General features: G+C 36.3%; 1 pseudogene; it reads right to left on the bottom strand.

The window, feature by feature from the left end:
• Window positions 1-1,766: 1,766 nt before the first annotated feature.
• LOC102746507 (nuclear receptor coactivator 7 pseudogene) lies at window positions 1,767-2,972 on the bottom strand (annotated as a pseudogene).
• Between the last annotated feature and the right edge of the window lie 3,650 nt (window positions 2,973-6,622).

Here is a 6,622-nt window from a genome sequence, read left to right as displayed (position 1 = left end):
TTTTTTTTTTCCTACAGATGTCCAATTGCTCCAGCACCATATGTTGATAAGTTTTTTTTTAACCTTCATTGAATTGGTTTACACCTTTGAAAAAAATCAGGTTAGAAGAAGAGTGTGGGTCTATTAGTCCTTTTGCTATTTTGGTTCTGGATCTATGTGTCTATCCCTTAGTCAGTACCACATTACCTTAATCCTGTAGCTGTATAGTAAACTTTACCATTAACTTGACCCACTATCCTACCCCCTGGTCAGGTTATCGGGGCACCTTATGACAGCCTTGCAAAAGTGGAACTCTGGGCTCCTCCCTCACCTTTTGTTGCTGTGTTTGGAGATGAAACCACAGTATTATCTGTGGCATTTGGCTGGGGGAGAATAGTTATTGTCTAAACTTATTTGTCTTGTTAAACTTCTCTCTGGTCCTTGGGAGAGAAGGAGAAAGCTTTGGTTGTGGTTTTTTCTCTCTGCACACATTGGGTTTCCAGGTCGACAGCTTCTTCGCTCTAAGCCTGAGAAATAGCAGGCAAAGAGAAAATCCAAAAAACTCGCCACCACGTATTTCCTTGGGTGTCAACATGTCTAGCTGGTCTGCCTTTCTCTCCACCTTTCAGAGTCTTTTTATGTTTGTTTTATGTGTTATGTACTTCGCAGAAGGATTTAAGAGAAGTACATTTACTCCACCTTCCTGAAAGCCAGTCTCCATTAAGATTTTTATCTTTCATTTCTATTCTTATCTAACAGGATTAAACTGTATATCAGAAAAATGAAGAAGAAGAAGAAGAAGAAGAAGAAGAAGAAGAAGAAGAAGAAGAAGAAAGTACTTTTGTTATAATTCTTATTTTGAAAATAATGCTTCCTCTAAGGCTTTATATGCTTTCAGAACATTAAGAGAATGTTAATATAGGAACTTCTATTTTATCCACTAAAGAGATAGGAATTCATTTTATCTGTTATAAAAATAATTATCTATTCTCATTTAATTAAGAATTTTTATAAAGAATGGATTATGCATTTTAAACTGCTTATTGAATATACAATGAGAAGATCATGAGTTTTTTTTTTACTTTCATTTATTAATATAATAAATAAAATATTCTAACACCAAAGCAACTTGACATTATACCTTAAGTACTACTGGGTCATCATGTATCAATGTCATGTTGAAGTTTGGATTCTGTTTCCTAATATTTTATTTGAGATATTTTAAATTGATATTCAAAAGAATGATTCATCTGTGATTTTTTTGTGCTATGTTTTTGAGCTATTTTTTTAATTAGAAAAAAAGAAAAGCTTTAATTTGAACAGGATTATTGGTTCTTTCTAAATAAGGAAATAATCTCTTAGTATTAAGGAAAAGATGATTGTATTTTTTACATAGAACAGTATCCAAATCTATGGCATACAATCATATGAAGTCTCTAGAAAGTGCTAGAAACTGTTTCATCAGATTTCATAAACTTCTCAAGGTAGAGTCCCAGTCACTTATCCAGAACTAGCCCGGTACATGCCAGGATATATGCATTCATTAATATATGCGTCAATTTGTTTATGCATGATCCAATCACTTAACACAATGACCCATTTCTCAAATTAAGAAATTATGTTTCAAATGGATGAAGACTCTCAGTCCAGGGTACACTATTTCTAGGAATTCTCATTCTTTGCTGCTTGATTCTGTGGCTCCTTATTCCACTGACCAGAGCAGAGCAGCCCAAGACTACACACTTCTTCTGGGGCAGGATGTCTTCTTCTTATATATCTGATAGCTGCTAACACAGGCTCTCCAGAGGAACAGCCAACCAGGACACTGGCTGTTTTCTTCGTTTGCCACACGGCTGGACTATGGCTGCAGTGTGAGTCGCAAAGAAACTTCTCATTGGTTTTCCTACTTTAATGCACAGAAACGTGGGTGGAGTTTTGTTTTTCTCTTCTTTTGAAGAAAGGTATCTTCAATGGATACTTGAATTCTCTTTAGTACACATAACTGAATTTCAAACTTATTATCCATTTGTCTGCCTGGGCATTTGTTGTCCAGAGCAGCTTCTGCAGAATTGTCTGGAGACTCTTATTCCTATTTGCTTCTGTACCAGAGGTCAGTTGCAGTGGGAGGGACACTAACCCAGGTTTTATCTGGTTCTTCATTGCCTTCAGTTGAGGGATCACCTACCTGGGGAAGAGAATTACTAAGGGTGATGTGTATTCCCAGTGGCTCAATACTTTTGCCATCATTTAATTCTGCTTTCTGTAACTTTTCAGATAAATGTGACCTTTCTTTGTTCTTATTAAGGTAATATTCAATGTATCTAAGTTTATCTAGACCTTCACATACATTCCATGTGTTTTCTACGTGGCTTTCTGGGGAACCAGACTGCTTGTCCATGTCTAGCATTATATCTTGCTTCTCATAGGTTTCTAAATCTAGGAGTCCCTTCAGTTCAGCATTACTATCTGTTCCTGAAAATTTCAGGGCTGACTGCACCTACATTTCTGTTGCAGAACTATTTTTCATGACTCAGCCTTCCTTAGCCCTTCTAGGTCAAGAGAAAGGCAATCTTTTGAGGTGTCCCTTTTGTCCATTTCACTATCAGTTTGAGAAGAAATTTCTTCCAAGTCAAAAAAGTCAACATCTTCCCCTAAAAGTAAATTTTCTTTGGCTAGAGATTCAAATAGAGCATGAGTGTCAGAAGTCTCCTTGCTGACCTTAGTCACTGTGATAGATCCATTGGTTTGTTCTGGAGAAATTCCAGTGTCTTTAATTTTCCTGACACAGAACGGTCTGAGGGCTTCATGTGTGTGTATTTTGTTGACGTCTCCAAAGGTCTTGTTGTTTTGGAATCTGAAGAGATGGTTCTCTCTCCATTCTACTGCTCCTTTTCCATGTTGAGAGACTTGAACTTCCTGGACCATGGAAGAGATTGTTTCCATTGCCCTCTACAATGACATTCCCACATGAAGATCCAAAAATGCCTTGCCATTGCCTGGAGAATGGGAAGATCTGGCTTCAGAAAAGGATATCAACCCATTCAGTAAGTGTTTGAGCTACTTTTGATGGCAGTGTAATCTTAACTTCATTTTTAAAAACTGAAATTCCTTTTTTTTTCCTCTCTGTTCCCATGCTCCATGACAGGAAAAACAGTATTTTAAAGTTTCATTATGTAAATATTGCACATTTCTTGTTACATTTAATCCTAGATATTTCATTCACTATAGTAAATGAATTTCATTTTATTGTCTTTCTTAAATAATTGATAGAACATGCTGTGAAATTACCTAGGCCTGATATTACCTAGGTATAGTTCTTGACCAAATTTATATATATAAATTGCCTAGCTATCTCATTGTGCTATAGACTTTTGACAACAAAAGCACTGTACACTTGTTCTTCTGCCTACTTCCCATAAATATGTTGAAGTAAGTGACTCTGCAACTGCTAGCACCTTTTTGGTGAGAATACATACTTAAACTATGTTTGTTTAATTTTGAACTCAATGGGACAATTTTCAAAAAGAATTGCACAACGCTTAAGTTTTATATTTTTGGTTTCCTTAAATAGATGTAGGTATGAGAAAGGAAATGGTGGAAGAGATTCAGAAACTTTAGGAAGAAAAGAGCAGAAAGCCAGAAGGACATTGACTGGATATTGGTAATTAGGAAGAAGCAATGATTTCAAGTGACACTGGAATTTTGCAAATGCGTAGGTGGGCAGATGAAGCACTCTGGACAAACTTATGACCATTAGGGTGGGAGACATACTGGGGTAGTTACGAGGAGATGCAGCAGCCAACCCTGGCCCCGTGGCTCACAGGCATCTTGTAAATGCTTTTTGAATGACTGTTAGATGAATTCCATACCAGACACACTGAATTTGATGTGGATGTTTTCAGTGGTCCTGTAACCTTAAACCTGTGGGGCACTTTCAGTTTACAAAGCTCTTTCATATGCTGGCCCATTAATCCCCACAATAAACCATGGAGTAAAATATCATTAAAGCCCTCTTAGAGCTGAGGAAATGAGGCTTAGAAAGATTAAGTTCTTTACTTAAGTTCTATGTTTAGTAGGAGCCAGAGATGAGGTTTAAGCCAGAGTGTTTTTGAAGCCAGAACCTGGGCTCTTTCTCTTAGTGCAGAATGTTCCAAGTAAAAATTGCTTCATCTGCCAGTAGCCGGCTATCTCAGACACATCTGAGGAAATTATAATGTCTGGAAAGACACAAATAATTGTAGAGTGAGTTAAAAATGAGAGCACAACAGCCATAGGCAAGAGACTCACAGAGGTTGGGACACTGTTTCTTTGTGACCAACACAGAGGGAAACTCAATGCTATACTTATGGGAGTGAATGATTCCCCAGAGGCTGGAATGTGCTGAAAGGATACAGATTTGTTTGGTAAAAAAAAAAATCAAATGCCAGAATTATGGTAAAAGAAGGACCAGTACTTGGCAACAAATTTCATGGAAAAGTTAAGGATATTGGGAAGCAAAAAGAAGGATTCCACAGGGTTCTTCTTGAGGAAAAGGTCTTACATATCAACTACAACAAACTAAGATATCTGAACAAACTAAAATAATCAACAACTAATATTCTTTTCCAATTTTATGATACACCTTTTTATAGTGATTTAGATATGGGTAGAGTGTTGGTGAAGTACATGACTTAACTGCTGAGTGGGGTTTTGCTGACAGAATATACTGCTTTCAAGAAATTTAAAAATTTCTCAACTTTGATTTCATTGCTTTGGTTTTTGTTTGAGGTCATCTTTTATAAATCTATTGGACAGTCTTTACACACATTCTATACCAGTCACTTTTTCTTGGTTCTCTTTTAACTTTTTGTTTCTTTTTTATTTTAAAAGTTTTTCTCCACTTGCTTATTCTGTTTGTCTAAAGAAATTATCTGTGTGCCGAGGTTAATATTGTTATTCATTATTTCACATCTTTCTTTACATGCTATCACCTCATTTCTTATTATTTCTATTTTAGATTTATGCTATTGTTTTATATCTTCTATCATTTTCTTAATTTATTTTCGCGGGTTTGGAAACACGTGGCTTGTTTCCATTTGTTCTTTGCCATGACTTTTTGGAGTGCTTCTATTTTCCACAGGGTCAATATTCTATTTCAATATATCTTTTTAAAAAATAAGAGTATGGGATTTAATTATGATAATTAGTGTTGTGCTATTTTTTATTTCTCTACAGTAAATTAGTTTCGTGGCATTTGGAGAAGTAGCAGTGGGTCTGAAGAGTTTTTCTAGGCTCACAGCTCTAATGGGCTCCCTGTAATTTCCATCAATTCTTTAAGTTATGTTCCTTTACCATTTGAAATCTCTTAGTGGTTTTTCTTTGTTCATTTTAAACATGCCTAACTCTTGCTTTTGCTGCTATCATTCCTCTTCTGATAAATTTAGATTCTCTTTCGAATAGTCTCTCTCCAGTGTCAGGCTCTGTTGTAGAAGGGATTTTGCAGATTCGGTAGACATCAGATTGCTCCTGCCACATCGTCTTAAATCAGGGACTCATGCTAATTATCCACAATTTAGCATATGAAAAAAATACTTAGAGTTTCAGTAGATTTTTCTCAAATTGTCCTGCCCATGTTCCAGTGCATGCCTGGTGGCAATTTTGGGGTTCTCTACTTCTCACATCCACCATGGACCACCTTGCCCCCTGTCTTTCCTCCTGAAGAGATGCTGATACAACCCAAGTCTTGAGCTGCCAGGGGTTTGTGCCCCCTGCTCTTATTTCCTGATTTATTTATTTATTTATTTTTAAGATTTTATTTATCTATTTATTTGAGAGAGAGAGAGTGTGCATGCATGAGTGGGGGGAGGGACAGAGAGAGAGGAAGAAGCAGACTCCCCTCCGCCATGTAGGGCTCAATCCCAGGACCCTGAGATCATGATCTGAGCCGAAGGCAGACGCTTAACCGACTGAGCAACCCAGCTGCCCCAATTTCCTGATTTATTGTAGTGGGTGTCATCATGGGGGTTTGGTATTTTCTATTTTTGAGGAGCAATTCCAACAGTCCTGTCCTACAGCTGCCGTTTTCATATCCCTTCACCTGACCCGAAGGTGAGAGCATAAAGCTCAGTCTTCAGGCTTCAATTGGCTTGAATTGTGGGCTCCAATGCTTCAAAAATACATATTTCTGAATTTAACAGAATAGAATAAGCATTTATATTCGTAGGTGCCTTATTTTCTGAAACTTAAAATCTTCATATCCTTCTATAAAGCTTTGTACACACACTCAAACACACACAGTAACTGTTCATAATTAAAAACTGATTTTGATTTTCACAAAATATTCTAAATGACACAGAATATTCTTTATCACCAAATGATCTCAAATATTCTCTTTTCTACTTTATATTTTTTATCAGATTGACAGACCTGTTCCATTGGTTTGATTTTACTGTAGAATGGTGCCCATTTTTTTCTTTAAGACTGAAAATTCCAAATCACTCTTCCTATCCCAGTCAGAAAGAGAAAAAAGAAAATGTCTTAAACTGAAAGCAAACATTTGTAATGATTAGATAGGAATATTTTTGCAATTTCAAAGACCTAAACTATTTTTTCCTCAAACACTCAAGTTTATGTATTGATTTTATTAAGAAAGTTAGTAGATGTC

The sequence above is a fragment of the Leptonychotes weddellii genome, chromosome 3 (assembly GCF_054177405.1).
Source record: "Leptonychotes weddellii isolate Sample4059 chromosome 3, ASM5417740v2, whole genome shotgun sequence".
NCBI classification, from domain to species: Eukaryota; Metazoa; Chordata; class Mammalia; order Carnivora; family Phocidae; genus Leptonychotes; species Leptonychotes weddellii.
This window is presented reverse-complemented; position numbering and strand designations above follow the sequence as displayed.